We start from the raw sequence: 18,006 nt of genomic DNA, 5'->3' as shown, positions 1-18,006 counted from the left end.
AAATATGAATTCTTCAAAGCTAAAGATGCAAGACTAAAGATAATAAAAACTATGGTGAGGTATAATACAAACAAGTTCTGGAGGAATTAGTATTTTATGAGCATTCATAAGGCTGTTTGAAGAGAAATATGAGAAAATTGGTACATAGCACGTATACACTGAGGACTGTGAAGGGTGGATAAATCATTTTTACTGTATTCTGTGTAAAAAATAAGCTATACATGCAGAGCAAGTCACCTTGCTTCTTACACAGCACACATAATGGCAATTTTAGTTCCCTGTTTATCCATGAATCCACTGGAACAGAACGGGCTCTGGAGGCTTCAGATGTTTGAGAGGCACTGAGCCTGCTATGGACATGTTCAACCGAAGGTCTGAGCAACAGAAATCACTGACAGCCCTTACGTTCTGTCTCAGCCTTCTCAAAGGAGCTGTGTCACCACAAAACCGGGAGCTCTGTTCCCCTCTCAGCTCAGTCTTTAGCTGCAGAACAGGAGCCCTGTGCCTCCTGTCTCGCAGCTCTGCCACCAGAGAGTTACAAGCACACCAGGCTGGAGCTTTCCCTGGAAGCTCAGCTGGCAAGGAAGAGTCTCAGGCACACCGTTCAGCCTTCCCGTACTGAGGGGCTTGTGCCAAACCATCTGCTGGGAAGAGGCCACTCTAAACTCCTCAACAGTGCCTGGGAAGGGTTTGGGAGAGTGCTAATTGGCAGAGGGAGGGCTGTGCAATGTGCTAAGCATTCAACAGCAGGCAGGAGCCAGTGCCAGTGTCCAGGAATGTTCCCTGGCTGCATCAGCCTGGATGGAGCCTCATTGTGCAAGTCCCACTGCAATAAACAAATCCCTCTGCCAAAACCCAAGTCGTTTGCCACAAAGGAACATCTCTTGGTAAGACTGGGAATTCAGAAGTCCACTGTTAACTTCATTGGGTTTTAGGACTTGCATTTATTTCCTCAGACTGTTATATTGCACTTGAAATGCATCCTATAACCAAAGGAAAGCTGTAGGGGGGCTCCTGGAGGCTTCTTTTAGCTGTAACAAATACAGCTGCAAGGAGAGATTGAATGGGAAAACACACAAATAACAGATTTACACAAACAGAAACAAACACAAGTTTGTAAGTATTTCAGGAAAAGTGCATTTAACACCACGTACATTATATGACAAGACACTCATATTTGCTTCAAAAAGAGAAAAGCACTGAAGCGTGAGAAGGCAGAAGTGAGAATAAATATACAATAAAAACACCTAAAAGTCTTAGTTCCCAAAGTCCTTTCACCTCATTTTATTTACATTAAGGTACCTGTTGCAGCAGTATAAAGGGAACTCAAAAATTAATGTAAATGTTTTCACTAAAAGTGTTGAATTAAGAAAATACATGTGCTATTTCCCAGTCTGTACAAAATACCCTATGATCACAATATGAAAAAGATAAATAAGAGATGTACATTTCTAACTAGCTCCATGTCTATAAGGGATTTTAAAAACATGAACCTTAAACCTTTTTTGACATGAAAAGTCAGAGTTCATGGCCTGTAAAGTCTGCTCTGGAGAAAAGAAAAAAAAAGAATTAACTGCATGCTCCCTTCTTAGAAGTCTGAAATATGTCAGCATGTCTTGGCTGCTTTCCCTCCTGCATGATCCATACAACTGACAATTGTGGACATAAATTATTATGAAATTATTATTCTATTGTCTCAAAGTATCCCTGTGTTTAAATTGGTTTAATACACATTGTCTCAATCAGAAGCAGGAAAAACACACTGGAGACAGAATTCTACTCCCAATGAAATCAGAGGTTTTGGCACTGCCCTCTGTGCAGACAGAACTTGTACATGGTATTTATTTCATTGCAAACATGCATTTGCAATCAGAATTTATACTTTGTATTCAGCATCAGAATGGGTACTTTGGATTACAGAGATGGGTCTAACTGTGTAGGTAGTTTCTTTTGCATTTTACATATGGTGAAGTGCTAACAACCCTTATCATGCCTTAGAAATACTCTGGGAAACTGCATGGAAATGCAGGGAGAAATGAGCCCATATCTAATTAGATCACTTTAAAATGATTTTCAGACCAGACATAAATAATCTGCACTCTACCTCAGCTCTTAGATGGATGGCCTTACTAACCAGCACAAAATATTCTGGGCAGAATAACCAAGAGGAAAAAACAGACTTTCTGGAATACATTGAGACCGTGGAGCATAAACCCCCATATATGTTAGATTAGAATTTCTCATTGTGAGGCCCATAAATTATAAACAGACTAGACAGAAACACCAGAAGATCCCTATAAGGCTGATAAGTCACGTAGCACTGCCTCCTTCATTATTCCTAGAGGCTACATACTGTTCAAAACCAAATAAAAAGTGATCTAAATGATTTATAAATAGTGTGTTTGCCACAGAGCTGTTATGTAACTGGGTGTTAGAATATAGATTTTAAAAAACAGCTACAAAATGCAGCCAGCATACTGGTAGAGTTTAAGAAACAAAAAATAGCATGTAAAATACTTTTACTGAAAGGAAATTAAATGGCCATTGAAAGGGTGAAATCCTTCCAAGGAAATAATGCATAATTTTAAACAGCCTGCAGACTAAGTGTTCAGAGCAAGGAAAACTGCTACATAGCTCTAACCCTGCTCTCCAAAAAGAAAAAGAAGTTATCACAGCTTAAGAGTACAATAGAGGAGACTCAGAAGACAAAAAGACGAATAGAACTTTACTGCAAGGACACAGTAATTAAACTATCTCAACACAAATAAAGGAAGTTATGACAGAGGTCTCCACAAATGGTATGGAAAAGATGATGAGGGAACAATAACACAGGAACAAACTTACTCTTAATAAAATGGTAAGGAACCAACATTAAAATTAACGGAATAAATATTTTTTCAAGAAATGCCTGGTTGTGGAATCTGGTGCTATAAGATGCTATGGGTCAAAAACTATTAATAACTTCAAAACAGGATAAACAACTTCATAGTGGTAACTATGCCTGTTATAGATAATGGCTACTATGGGATCTGCACCTGGAACATAGGAAGTGTGTGAGAAAGATCACCCCACACTTACCCCATTTCTTTCTATAAATATCTTCTACTGGGCACCATCAAAAATCTGGGAAAGAAGGATTTGTCAGTGCTGTGAAATACTTCCTGTCTCCCCAAAGCCATGTATTTAAGTACCATGTCAATTCTAGCACGTGCCATTAGTACTGATGTTGATTAATTTACATCAAAATATCCCAAATTAGGGGAGCAGTCAGAGCAAAGTCAATTCCCACATGGAAATGGGGACATTTAAATGTAAGCTGGAACCAGAGAGAGCCAGGGTTAACTTAAACCTCCCACACAACATATGGGCACTGCAGGGAACACAAAAGCCTGACCTCAGCTACGCCTTTGGCAAGACTCCTGATCCTATACAGAGAGCTCAGGTTAGGACACAACATACACAACTTTCTCCTCAGTCTTCCCTTTAATAAAACAGAAATACTAATGCAGGCTGTATAAAGCTTTCTTTTTATTATTGTATGTTTGGGGGTTTGGGTTTTGTTTTTTTGGTGTGTTTTTTTGCTTGTTTTTGGTTTTGGGTTTTTTTTTCATGTTAAAGAATTAATTTAATGGTAAAAAAAAGGAAAATGAAAAATAGCCTTACGTGAGTACCTACATAATATTCCTAGCTATGGTGTATAATGAATGCAAGAAGCATTACAAGTAGAATAACATTCTACTTTCATTTTACTTGAAATACTGGATTTCATTCTACAATGGGCAGACTAACTAATAAAAGTATCAACAAATTCGTCTTTGATTTTTTTAAAATAAGATGTAACTTTAGCTATTAAAAAGTCCAAATAATTTCTCATACTGTTATTTTTGGACAAAACTATAAACTAAATTCAGGATGAATTCACAACCCTTTTGTTTTCAGATGGAAATTGGATTTCCTGAGAACAGGCTATTCATCCAAAATACCTGGCCCAGAATTTGCAATACTTCCCTACCGCACAAAGACACTGTAAGACAAAGTTAAATAGCACTTGCAAGAGGCAGAGGATTTATAAATCACTGTAAGAGTGAAAATAAGCCCTGGTATTGTGAGCCAACTATTCTTTCAAAAGCAAATGGAGATTAAAATATTCGATGGTGTTTGTACAAAGAACAGCTTGAACTTTGCCAGTTCAGAGCTGGCTGTACTCATTAGCACAGGAATGCCCTCAGGCTGCTTTGCATGGAAGGTATAACTTAGAACTGCATTTCTCTGGAGTTCTGAAGGACATATGGACAGTCATCTCCAAAATTAAAAAAAAAAAAAAAAGGAAGTTTAAAGTTTCAAAACTTGAGGAGATCCTGGGTGCCAGGAGGCTGACCATACCCAGTCCCCATAGTGGGAAGGCTGGCAGCCATGCAGAAGTCCAGAGTGTATCATTTCCACTTCCCTTTCCTTTGAAAAGATTTCCTTTGAGAAGATTGAGAAGTTAATCTAGGCAAATACTAACTTGAAACAGTAGTTACTGTGGTCATTACCCTGCAGATTACTGAAAGATGACTATGCAAGATAACTACAAATGATTGTAAACAAACATTTGAGGCATGACAGGCTCTTCCTAGGCTGGCCTACTGTACGTCAAGGAGCCAAGTAAGGCTTAATTCCGGCAGCGAATTCCAGCACTATGTCATTCCTCAAGTTCTTAATGAGAACATTTTGACTATTTGCTGGCAAGGGTAAAAATAAGAACATGTTGTACGTAAAGGAAGGAAAAGAGCAACCTGAACTAAAATGGAAATGCCTATTTCCTATCCCGGTTTTGCAGTGATGCAAATCCTTTTCATTAGTGGCTCGTTGCTGAAAAGGAAGTGATACTACACACAGCTGAAAATGAAAAGTCTCCTTATATTTAACAATGTCACTTTATCATTCGTTCAGATGTGCCTTATAAAACAGGCAGAAGGAAAGGAAAATGTGGAAATGAGAAGCATCAGTGGGAAGGAATCAGCAAAGCAGACCTGTAGCTCTAGGGTTCTGTGAGATGAAGTCAGTGCTGTTCTAGAATGTGTTCCTTGCACAAGACATTTTCTCTTAGCAATGTTTAGACACCTCAACAGTTAAAAAACTTCTTCTAATTTTCAATCTAAATTTGGTCATACCCATTTTAATTTCTTATCATAATTTTTAAAATTAATTAATTAATACATGCTTCATTTCCTCTCATATTTGCTTCAACTGGTATATTCAAAGACTGGAAGATCTTTTATGCTTCAGTTGTCCAGACTAAAAAATTCAAGTAATTTTAGTCTCATGTCCACTCCTCTCATTTAGTAGGGATTTGAAACATATTTTTACAACTCCTCTAAGTTCAATTTCTTGCATGTGTATTCTAAGATTTGTTCTATTCTAAGGTCTCACTGACTACATGTACAACACATGTCATTAGTACTGTTTTATCTGTACAAGAAGTGCAGGGCTGAAACTATTTGTGACTGAGTTCGCATTTTCCACAGTGGCATCAAATCAGTGACTCACATCCACTCTGTCTTTGGCTTGCACGCCCACTTCTTTAAAATTCTCTCATCTTCCATCCGACAAGCTCTGAGCTTTTATCAGGGAGCCTTTCCCTGAGGGGCTCTAACAGATGACCTTGTACTTTATATCCTATCCCATTTTATTTCTCTGCTCCTCAAGCTCATCCAATTAGTTTGGCATGACATCACCCTACAGGGACTGTTTCCCCACTTTGTGATGTCAACAGAGCTCATTAGCAAGTTCTAGTTTTTGTGCCAGGATCACCAATGAAAAAATTCAACAGTATGAGTTTCATTATCAATTTTTGGACAGAGCTCCAACAACTTCTCCCTGTCATTGAGTGTAACATATTGCCACCTTTTCCTCTGGGCTATTTCTTTGTCCATCTGACACCTTAAACATTCCGCTTTTCTTCAGTGTAACAAATTTGTTTATCTAGGAAGCAGTTACTGTATCACAGAGAGAAAGTACGTAAGTCTGGCATGGTCTGTCTATGGCAAAAAAAGAAATGTTTTGTCCTATTTACTTCTACATTTTTTCCTTAAGAAGTCACTATAATCTTTACATACTGTATTTTAACCCTGTTATATTTTACTTGGGTAAAGACTGAGGTGCATGAGGAATCCAACTAATGGATTTTAAATCAAATAATGCTCAGTTTCTCACCCAGGACAAAATACAAAACATTTTTTGCATTCTATTATCTGAAGAACTTAATGTATTTTTTATTTTTAATGAGACAGAACATATATTTTGTATGTTATATTTTGTAATGTCTGCCACTATATTACTCCTAATTTTATATTCACTAAATTCTTCTCTTTTGTTTTCATTTTACTTCATGTTGGGTTTCACCCTGAAAGTTCAATTCAACCACAGGTGTTGTCTGTATGAATCAGATGTCTCTTTTCTTTTTCTGTTGCAGACATCCATACTTATTGGTTTACATGCTAGGAGGAAGCAACAAATGAGACCTGGAAACTTGAAAGGATTCTTGAAGACTGATGCAACGCTAAAAAAGATCATCATAAAAACTTTATTTTTTCAAGAGCATCCAGATGAGGACACAATTTTAAGCAGCTGTCAGATATACACAGCATGCACAGAATTTTCTTATACTTCAACTGTTAAAGCAACTAACTTTAAAAACAGGATAGTCTAAAATAGGAAAAGATTTCAATTGCATTGTTGTTCCACAGAAGTAGATTATTGGACTGGAAATTGGATTATCCAAGAAGAAAAATATTCAGTTGCAAGACTTACGCAACCCCCACCCTTTTCCTTGTTCCTAAAGAATGAAAAAAAATCAAGAACACAGAGACCTTGTTCCAGGCCCATTATCATCAAAAAAGTCTGGAGAAGAATGCAAACCAATGTTTCTTTTTCTCAGGGTGAAATTCTAGGGGACTTCAATGAAATTGCTTTTGCCACCCCACTGAACATCATAGCCCTTGAAAGCTACCAGGAAAAATTGTATAGTCAGGCTAATGTACAATGAATAAGAGCAAAATATCTTCTGTTTATTCCTGCACCTACAGGAAGAAAAGTTTAAAAAAGGTGGCTGTGCTCTATGAAAGTGTCCACAGCTAGCTGAGAGGAGGAGGAAAAATATCAAACTTGACCAGAAATGCTAGGCAGTTTTTTTTAAACTTGGCTAAAATGAACCACCACTTAACACTCTCTCATTGCTTCTGAAGCTTCACTTAGAGCTTTTAAGATGAAAAAAGCCAGTGATGTCTTTTTTCAGACAAGATCAATTTTCTCCTTCTTTCATTCATGTCTTCTTATGTCCTCAATTTACATGCATAAATTTTAGGCTCTGTGCAGGATGTGGGAATGAGATCAATCGGATGAGTAAGCTTCATGTGACTGCTTGCTACAGACTACATGAGGAAAACACTGCTAGAGTGTGTTTAAAAGAAAGGCTATGGGAATAAGGTGTTCATGGTAGGGAAGATCTGAGCACTGGAATGGAGTTAGGTAAAGTTCCCCATATGAAAACACATCCCCTTGTAGCTTACTGCAAGCTGAAGGTATATTTTTCATTTGTTTTGCTCTTGTTATGGATCCTTTTGTGGCGATACAGCTGAGCATACAGCCTAGTGAACTTGGGCAAAAGTGCTGTTGGGGCTTCCCTTCAGAACCCATGGAAAATGCATATGATTGCTATTTGATGCCACAAATAATTAAAAATGCTGTTTACCTTTTCTCTGGTTCTTCTCCAGCTTTATAGCACTCCATCCTGCCAGGGTGTTTTCCTTAAATCTTGCAGGATTATGCACAGCACTGAGCAAATCACTCAGTTAAAAAGCACTGCTCCTGGAGAGAAGCAACTGCAAGAACATATTGGAATTGCAAAGATTTTTTTTCTCCTCTCCAGAATTGTTTAAACACACGATCTGACAATACCCCAAAGGCTTAGAGAACTTGGAAAAATCACATAACCTGAACCCTTACCTTACTTAACGAAACTTTATCCTGCTACAGCTTTTGCAGAGTAGGGCCCAGTGTCCCTGTTATCTTTCAAATTACATTTTCTTCTAGGAGAATGATTCTCTTTATCCTTTTTTCTCTTGAGGAGAGTAGCCAGCCTCAAACACTCTCTTCAGAGCTCAGTAATTACTTCACAACTACATGATGGCAGTTCCCATCCACTGCAATGAAATAAGTTTTTCAATTAAAATGGCATTATCTCTTAAGTGTCTTAAAGTCAATGCTAAATGGTACTTGATCAGACAAAAATTGTTCATGGCCAGTAAAACAGACTTGATCATAACAGGCAGTGTGATGTGTGGTGGTGAACTAAATGCAGTTCACTTAACACACTTAAAACACTTAAAAAGAGAGCTGTAACTAATAAAGCACTCCATAAATCCTGCATGGGCTTGTGGAATTTTCTGCCTCAGACCTTACACACAATTTCCTAGTTTACTTTTTGCAAAATACTCCAGTAAGTACAGACACAGTCCCTGTTAAGTACACAAAGTTGATTTCACATGATTAACAGCTCATGAAGGAGAAACATCCATGCAGAAGAGTGACCATGACAAAATCAATGACTCAATAAACTCATTGCTTAACTATTTTCCAAAAAACCCTCCAAATTTTAGTATTCTACCCCTCCAAGAATTTGAGGAGGCATAATTTTTTATGAAACATTTGAACCTGAAGAGGATTGCAGTTGATTTAAAAGGTTGTTGCAAACATGTTCCAAGCATTAAGAAGAAATATGAAAGAAATTAGAGAACAGGTGTTCCAGTAGAGCTACAGGTATGAAAATGTTCATTAAAAAATGCATATATATATATATATATATATATATATATATATATGAAAAGACACAATATAACTTTTTTTCAGAGGAAGAAGTCAGAATTTATTTACAGAACAGCCATTGGCAACAAGATTGACCCTGGAACAGGAAAATTGTAACACCAAAATAAATCCTTGTGTGCATCTGTAAAACACAATTTGTAGCTCAGTCATTGATGAAAACAATGTGTGACACCTGCAGCATTGAGGAAAAATATTTAATGCAATTACCTTGGAACATTTTGATGTCTCCTATGTTAAGACTTTTCTTTTGGCATGTAGCTATCCATAAATGTGTTTTACCCTGGAATGGACATGTGCAAACCCCCAATGCCCTGGATATGCTTAAGGATCTGGATAAGTTCTGCCTCCTTTCCCTCCCAGCTTGGTGTTTTGTGTCACATCCTGAACTCCTTCAACCCCTCTCCTCCCAGTTCAGCACCTCTTCAGCTCTCCATCAACTCTCCAATGGAAAAATCTATTTACTAATAATACCAAAGTGCACTCATAAACCCACAGAAACATTCTTCTGCACCATGCCTGGCAAATATGCTGCACTGCCACAAACAGCAGCAGGAAATCATCTGCCCTGGTAGCATTGTTTTGTACATGCACCATTTATTCTAATTTTAAAATTCTTCTGCTACCTCATTTAGGGCTTCCTGTGCCGCACCTGTGTCACTCTCTGCCTGAACTGTATGTGGAAGGCTCTGCTAAGATCCAGTGCTAGAGAATCTTAAAATATACTATAATTAAAGCTCACAGACGATGCTTACTCCCAGAGGAAAAAAAAAAGGAACAGAAGAAACCAATATAAATCCTAAGGGACTTGTAAAGATTAGTGGTGAAAAACAAATCCATGCTGAAGAAAGGGCAGAGGCAAACACGAAAAGCAGAGTTCAGGGAAAGCAAAAATATCAAAATGAGGTCATAATCAGAATGAGGTCATAATCCCACTTTGGGGGACACAGATGCCTTTGCTTGACTGGCTTTGCAAAGAAGTAATGCAGGGATCAAGGACTGAACTGACACTACCCAAAACAATAAGCAGAATGCATTTTGTAAGTGTACAATAACAAGATGCATGAACAGAAAATTGGATTTTTAATTGCCAGGTTAACTCACTGACTTTCAAAATGTTTTAACCCTTAAATCTCTAGTGAGAATCTCTCAATAAACAGCTAAGAAAGAACTACACAACAAAGTAGTGCCAGGATACTGTATGAGTCTTAGAAGAATGGATCAAATATTCAATTCCCTTTAAACAAATCACGAATTTAGGAAAACAAAAGACAAGCTAATATGGTATCTGTTAAAAAAATTAAAAAGCATCTGGTTTAAACATCCTAATGGTTCAAGAAAAAACATTTTCTACAAATCCTGAAGTAAGTAATTCAAATTACTTGGAAGATGACTCCACAAATCACTGAAAAATGTGGCTATCTATCTATTGATCTAGCTATCTCTAGATGTGTAAGACAAAAGTCTGGAAAATTTAATGGAAATCTTTCCAAAGAAACACCAAATTAAAAAGCTGCTGAAAAACTTTGGAGAGTGAACCTACTAAAATGGCTTTGCTAGTGGGCGTTTTACACTTGCAATATAATGGAAGAAACTGTAGCAAAAAGTAATCTGAGGAAAATGTATCCATTTAAAAATGAAAACAAGAACAACAAAAACGTCGTATTTTACGCAATGAGCTAATTTAACAGTGCCTTGTATTCCATACAGTCATTTTGCAATCTGGATGACCTGAAGTAGGCGCAGAAAGGGAACTTTACAGGGAAATTATTTTATTTACTGTTGCAGAAGATGCTGTTGGAAAATTGGACACACTCTCAGGCACAGATGCACTTTTCCATTCCTAGAAGACTATCAGAAAGGCAATTGGAACAGAGAAAATACAAGTTGCCTCCATCCGCATGTGCCAAGGATTGATGTTGGGTGTGGTTGCACCTAAAATATCATTGCTAATCTAGAAATGGAACGTGTTAGTTAAATCTACATGTTTATCCAAGAAAAAGATCATAACAGTGGAATATAAAAGGTACTTGAGCAACTAGAAACATGAGCACTTGTGGATACGGAATTCCTATCTCAAATAACAAAAGGAAACACCACTCCCTGGCCAACATAATAGACCAGATAAAAATCAGAGGGAACACAACTTTGGGGCAGTGACTTTGAGGCAGGTGATGGACACAGGATCTTTCTGGGCCGCATGGAAGTCCAACGCGACTCTGAGGTGGATGTACACTCGCGTTGGGAGCGGCTCACAAGTCGCTCGATGCCAGTGCTATTCCACGGGCATCCCAAGGAAAGCCAACGCGCACAGCCAGATATCCTGCAGCGAGAACTGGAAAACAATTGCTGGAAAAAACAAGCGCCGCCGCGCTCATTTTAACGGGCTGTTAACTCCAAACCTGAGCGCCCCAGGGGCGCCCGCTGCGCCCTCCAGCCGTGACCAGGCGGGGAGGGAGGAGCGGGGTTGCGAGGGCCTCTTACCTCGCCGCGGCTCCCCCTGCGCCTTGGCCAGGACGCGGGGATCCGAGCCCCGCTCCCGCTCCAGCCCCATCGCCTCAGGCGCCATCGCGGCCCCTCAGGCGCCCCCCGGCCTCGCGCGCCTTCCCGCGCGCGCACCGCGCACGCGCGCCGGCCGAGGGCGCGGCCAACGCCTCCAATCGCTTCTCCCCTCCCCTCTCCCTCCCTCCCTCCCTCCCTCCCTCTCTCTCCCGGCTCGGGAATATCCGGGATACCGCTCTGGGAAAGCGTCCCGGCTGCCTCCCCACTGCGCAGGCGCGGCGGCGCCGGGCCGGGGAGGGGAGCGCGAAGGAGGAGCGGGAAGCGGGGGAAGCAAAAGTTGCCGTGAGGGCGGGGCCGCGCCCGGAGTCGCCGCCGAGAGGGGGCGGGAGAGGAGCTGCGTGAGGAGCCGCCGGTGAGCCGGGGGGACTGAGCCGGGGCTGGGATAGGGGCTGAGCCGCGGCTCGGGCAGGGCTAAACCGCAGTGGGTAAGGGTCGGCTTGGGCCAGGGGTCGAGCGCTGTTGCGGCCGCGGTGCCGAGGTGAGGACGGAGCGCGGAGTGCCGAGGAGGGCGGGACAGCCGCGTCCTCCCGGCTGGAGGGGCGGCCGGGGTTAAATCCCTGCCGGGGCTGCGTGGGTGGGGGTCAGCGGCAGCTGCGGGGCCGCGGCCGGCGCTGCCCCCGCGCCCTGTGTGAGCGGAGGGGCCGCGGAGCCGGAGCGGGGACCCCGCGGGCGGCGGTGCGGGCTGCGAGCGAGCGGCGGAGCGCGGTCAATGTTCAACGCGGCGGTCACATGCCCACCAGCGAGTTCTTCAGGAGTGTTTCCAGAGGTTGTCTGTGTGTCCGTCTGGAACAGGAAATGCCGGTACAGGTAGTGTTGGAGCTGTTTGAAATTTAATCAGTTTTTGCAGCGTTTTGGAGGCAGGGTTGTTTGCTGTGTGTTCTCGTGCAGATGGAGTTTCGGAGGCGTGTGGGTAGATGTATGCAAATGTACGCAAATCACCTGGTTAGCATCTGGTCTAAGTTTACCTATATCCCTTCCTTTGATTTCCAATGCAAATATTTTAAAATCAACTTTTCAGAGGAACTGTGACTTGTTCTCTCGACGTGCATTTTTCCCTTCCCAGAACAAGTGCGAGTTTTACATATCTTTACTTAGTGCTTTATTTTGCTCATGCAGCCCCCTGTCAAAAACACCAAATACCAAACCACTTAAGCTTTCTTAACTTTGAAGCTACTAGGATTATTTTAAGAACAACAACTTAATCGTGCAAACAGCATCGTGCCTGATTGATGATGCAGTATCCCCTTCCACCCTAAGGCAATGGAAAATCCCTTGACGATTTTATGATTACCTGCTCTTTTCTTATAGAATGAAAGGGTGCTTTTTGCTGTCAAAAAAGTGAGACCTCACGTTATAAACTGACTATAAATTAGTCTTCTCAAAGGGTAAATAATCCTTTCTTCCCCTAACAAATTGTTGCAAAGTAAGAGATACTGGTTATTTTTCTTAAGTATCGAGTTACTTGCATAAAAAATTATTATTCTTGACCAGTGAGATGTTGACAGTAAAAACACAAAAAATAGGCACTTGACTTTCATATCAAGCTTTGATAGTGCAGAATCTTTTTTTGGCCATACAGTATGCACGATGTGCTACTGACAAAATTATTTGGATGTGCGACCTGGAGGGTGTCAGGGTATTGGCACTCTCCTTGGTTATTCCTTGGTTTATGCTTCTTGAGAGGGTAAAACGGTTTAGTCATTGAGGGATGTAGTGGTGGGAACAAAACCCATTCACGGAACTCTTCACAAACTTCATGGTTTGGGCAGAAACGAGTTGGAGTTTGTTTGGGCCGGGTTAAATGATGATGGGTTGATGTAGGAACAGGATTTTAGATGCATAGACTGAGTGAAATGTTTGTTGGAAGGTTTGTACAGGATATGTTAATGTAGAAATATCTGAGGTATAGTGATTCAGACATCCAAACTTTTTTTTTGTTTTTGTCAAGCCTATAAAATACGTGTGGGTTTAAAGATGATGCTCTCATTACCATTCCTTGTAACTCAGTTTAGTCTTTTTTTTTTTCCTGGTAACTTAAGAAGGCATCTTTTTGAGGAAGAGCAGAACTCGGTATTTTGTATACCTGTTAATGATCAAACATTTCACAGATCAAACAACTGAAAGGCCAGGGCAATTAATCTCAGATAAAAAGGCAAGTGTGAGTATGGCTGTAAAGATACATTCTATCTTTCTTAGGCTGGGGGAAAGAGTACATTGTAGTCTTTGAATAATCGCATGAAAAGCAGTAGGAAGACTGAGAAACAAAAATCTTCTCCGTAGTGTCTGTGTGATGATTCACTGTAAATGCTGGCCCATGTCATGGGCTGGGAATTTGTGTTCTCTGAGATCTTTACTCACAGTTCCCATTGTAGCTATTTCTAAAGTCGGTTTCTCCTTGTAACAGATGAAGGAGGCTGAGCTGTGAACCTGTTGTTTTGGTTTTGATGCAAACAGGAAAGTTTTTATTGGAACAGCTTAAAGCAAAAAATTGTACACTTATACAAAAGCCATCTGGGATAGCATCTACACTTCTGGTTCTCCATCCTGGAAGGATACAGAAATGTGTGACATGCAGGAGCAGTGGTTTGGCATAGGAGGGACAGCTAAATAGGCAAGGGCTCGAGAAGACACAATAGACATCTTGAAAAAAGAAAAAGTCTGGGTTGAAAATCTACAGGGATTGTTTGGAAGAATTTCTAGAGGAGATATCATCAAATACCCCTTCAGTGTCTTGGGGACTTGTTGAGTCAGTGACCAAAGGAGAAAGAATGTGTCAGACCAATTCCAATCAGTGGTAATATCCTGGCACTGGCCTTTTCTTGTAGCATTGTTCTGTTTCTTCTTATATCTGTTGCAAGTCAGAGCTATTAATCAAGTTTTTCTCCCTCTCTGATGTTTAAAATAGTGAGAATTTGCATTCCTGTAAACATATTTCTGTGGCAACTTCTGAAGTGAATAATATAATTTCCAAAGACAAAGACTGGTGGCTACTAAAAGCATTACATGTATCTTATGGTGCATGAGATTGGTTGACAAATATATTTAACAGGGGGGCTATAGGTCAAAGGGGACAGGATCTGTGCAGGTGCCAAAAAATTATGATTCAGCCTCATTGAGGTGGGTGTAAGAGATTATTCCTTTCAAAGTTTGGACTTTTTCTACATTTTAAAAGCAGCTTCACTGTTTATTTCTTTTTTAAAATGTAGGGGAAAATCCTTACAACCTGCAGCACTGTCACAATACAAATCATATTTTCATTCTGTTTACAAAATTTGGCAATTTTAAATGTCAACCTTTTGAACTGAGGAAAACACTTGAATTCTTGCATTTGCAAGTTGTTGAATTTTTGATGAATTTCATTCTGTTAAGGAGGAGACAGTAACCCCAGTCCTAATAATAGTAGCTCATTGCAGAGAATTTTAGTGGCTTCCCATGATAACTTTGTTCCCTCATAATATATTTCATCACTCTTCCTTCACAATTTTTGTTGTCTTGTGTTTAAATTCCTAAGTTACATCAGATAGAAATTGATTTCCCAGAGCTGTCAGACTGTTGGGTGGGGTTGCCAGGCTCAGCTCAGAGGCATGAACTGCGAGCAGAAGCAAAATGCTGTGTGGCTTAGAAGTAACCCCAGCACAGGGCATGAGAAAAGGTTTGCCATTAGTAATTTGTGCAACACCCTGAGAACAGTCAAGTGAAGGCGAGAAGATGTAAATAACTATTCTTCAGCCAAATTTCAGGGATAGAAACCGTCAACAACTTTTGAACTTGCTGGCAGGTTTCCACTCAGTTTGACAGAAGGGATAGAAGACTCAAAGATGATTATGTACTTAGAAAGTGCATGAAAAGAGGCAGCTGGCTGGAAGAGAGAGACCTTGTAAGATGATTTGAGGAGCAGAGTTGGCTTATGCCCCAGCTAGGGAGAAAACTGGGAGAACTTGGTCATGAGGCAGAAAATTATCAGGAGCCCTGATAATACCAGGCATTGGTAGTTCCAGTGTTAACACAGCCAAATGTTTATCTCTTCACTTTTATCTCGATGGATATCAGAGATGCTTAAACCCAAATGTGCTTGTAGAAAGTGATTGTTTAGGCAAAATATCAGCTGCACTGATTTCTAAGCTTCTTTAGTGACACTGCTTCTTAAACTAAAGAGTCTGTGCCAGCCACAGCTACATGCTGGGGTGTACCAACCAAGCAAGGTGATAACGTGAGGTTCTGCTGACAAGTGGATTTGTTGTTCTGGAAGCTGTAAAGGCAAGTGCCAGGAATTTTTGACAGGAATGTGTTTTGTCCTGTGAGGCTGCACAGCTAAGGGTAGCCAGGTGCTCGATGAGATCACCTGTGACTGAAAAACAGTGACTGAAACTGGACAAGGTCAAAGGAGTTAGGCTGGTAAATAGACATTGGTTTGAGAGCTTATAGCCCTTGTTTAGTGTCTTTGGTTGAGAACAGTTGTCCGCAATCAATTCCTGTAGTTTGAAGGGCAAGAGTATTCCCTAATTCTCAGCTGCTAAAAATCTGTAGCATGTCAGTAACACTGTGTGAAATAACTCTTTTCCTGAAATATTGCACTTACTGAAGACTCAGTATGGTTCAATCACAGAGTGTTTGGGTTGGAAGGGACCTTAAAGATGATTGCGTTCCAAACCCCCTGCCATGGGCAGGGACACCTTTCAGTAGATCAGGTTGCTCAGCGCCTCATCCAACTTGCCTTTGAACATTGCCAGGGATGGGGCGTCCACGACTGACTGACGGTCTATACTCTGTCACTCACACCTTTGGCAAGCCAAGAGCTTAAAAAGTTCTGGTAAACCCCAGAGGTTAATAATGCTACAGTGCCCTCAGCAACACTGGCTTACCACAGACAAGGAAGAAGTCTTCAGGTCCTAATTATAGTGCTATTGACTGCTGAATTTAGGTTATGGAAGTCTGATCCAAGTCGCAGTCACCTAAAAGTTCACTCAGACTCGTGGTAGGTGAAGCAACCAAAACTGCTCAGCAGCATCACTTCTCTCGTTTATGGAGCCATCTGTGATGGGGATAGGCTTGTCAGCATATGAATAATATTCTTGTTGGTTTTTCTTTTTCAAATCAAAACTGAGATATTTGTCCAGTGCAAATTTTAGAACAAGATGCCACTATAGGCTTTCTCATCTTATGGAGAGTCTGATGACAAATTAATGCCATTGCTTCTGGCACCATTGGAAGGCTAATCTACCGTGCCTCTCTTCCTAATGAATGAGGAGCCACGTACCTTAGTATTTGAGGCAGTGGAGAAAAATTTGCAGTGGAACTTTTACATATGAAAACTTCAATTAATGTGTTCTGCAATTTATTAGAATAAGGTTGTGTGATAGATGGAATTTTGTATTCGCAGCTTTGTGGATGTGAAATTCAGCGGGAAGCATTTTAATGCAATGGGACAGTAACACAGAGCTAATCCAGAAACATTTTTTCATTAAATTCTTGCAGTGAATCATTATAACTTTAACTAAGAGCCAGCCCAACAGCTCAGTGCTTGGTTCGTGCAGTGTTAGTTGCAGGGCATTCCTGAAATGCAAGAGAAAATTACTTCCTGTAAGTTCTTAGTAAATGAATGCTCTTCGTCATTATCCTAAATTGTTCCAGAAAACTCTTGTTTCCAAAACAGAGTGTGTATTTCTGAGAAGATCTGAAGCTGATACACATTTCCAGCTACATTTTCTTTTCCTATCCTCTTTCTGAGTTAACTGAAGTGAACAGAAAGAAAACAAAATTGTTACATGATGTTCTGTCAAGGTCAGTTTCCAGCTTGATTTCAGACTCCTCGCTCAGTGCTGCCACAAATCACACTTACTATCTCCAGTATTATTAAATCAAATTACTTACGGGTGAGATACAGTAACATCAGTAAACAAACAGAACTCATCCGATTATTCATGGGGCAAAAGAGATTTTTGGTTAGGTTCCATTTATTGATTTTATTTTTAAATACAAGCAAGTACCAATGTTTCTCTTAAATAAAGGGGAATAGTTTTAGGGTTGCAAGACATCCTGCTGGTATTTTTGAAAGCCACATATCCCAGCTGTACATTATTAGAGAGCTGTAGAATGGTTTTGTGTGAATGTGGTGTTGCTTGTTCTGAGCTGAGCAAAGTTCTCTTACAGTTTATACAGTATTCCAACTACATATTTCATTTTTGTTTTTTAATGTTCCTCATTTTGCTAAGTTTACACAGTGGAAAAAACCATAGTGAGAAGCTGCAGGTTTTGAAATGTCACCCTTTTTTTTTTTTTTTTTTCCTTCTTTCTTTCCCACATATGCAATCCCAGTTGTGTTGGTTTATTTAAATTTATTCTGTTCTGTGCTGTTCCTTCAAATGTTTGTGTGGGGGATGTAGTAATGCCAAACCAACAGAATAATCCATTGTTGTGAGAGGATCACGGCTTGGGCTTTACATGTGGTTGTGGGGTTGTTCTGGAAATGGACTCATTTAATCTTCAACATGCTCCTTCAAGAACTGGAGAAGCAACCTTTTTTGCTGTAATTTGAAAAATCTTGGAATTGGTTACCGAGGCAGGGACCAGAATGGTCTT

At 40.4% G+C, this 18,006-nt stretch overlaps 1 protein-coding gene across 2 annotated transcripts in view; it reads left to right on the top strand.

Moving 5' to 3' along the window:
• Positions 1-11,697: 11,697 nt before the first annotated feature.
• The window catches only part of USP53 (ubiquitin specific peptidase 53), a 29,037-nt gene continuing 22,728 nt past the window's right edge, over positions 11,698-18,006 (top strand). The window contains exon 1 of one of the 2 annotated variants that reach the window (XM_014261686.2): positions 11,698-11,779. The gene's annotated coding sequence lies outside the window, so the exon portion shown is untranslated. Of the gene's footprint in view, positions 11,780-12,115; positions 12,235-18,006 lie in introns of those variants that run through there. The other variant, XM_014261687.2, reaches the window with a different exon arrangement.

The sequence above is a fragment of the Pseudopodoces humilis genome, chromosome 6 (assembly GCF_049639895.1).
Source record: "Pseudopodoces humilis isolate 2021_Gansu_Grassland_sample_001 chromosome 6, ASM4963989v1, whole genome shotgun sequence".
Lineage (NCBI taxonomy): Eukaryota > Metazoa > Chordata > Aves > Passeriformes > Paridae > Pseudopodoces > Pseudopodoces humilis.
This window is presented reverse-complemented; position numbering and strand designations above follow the sequence as displayed.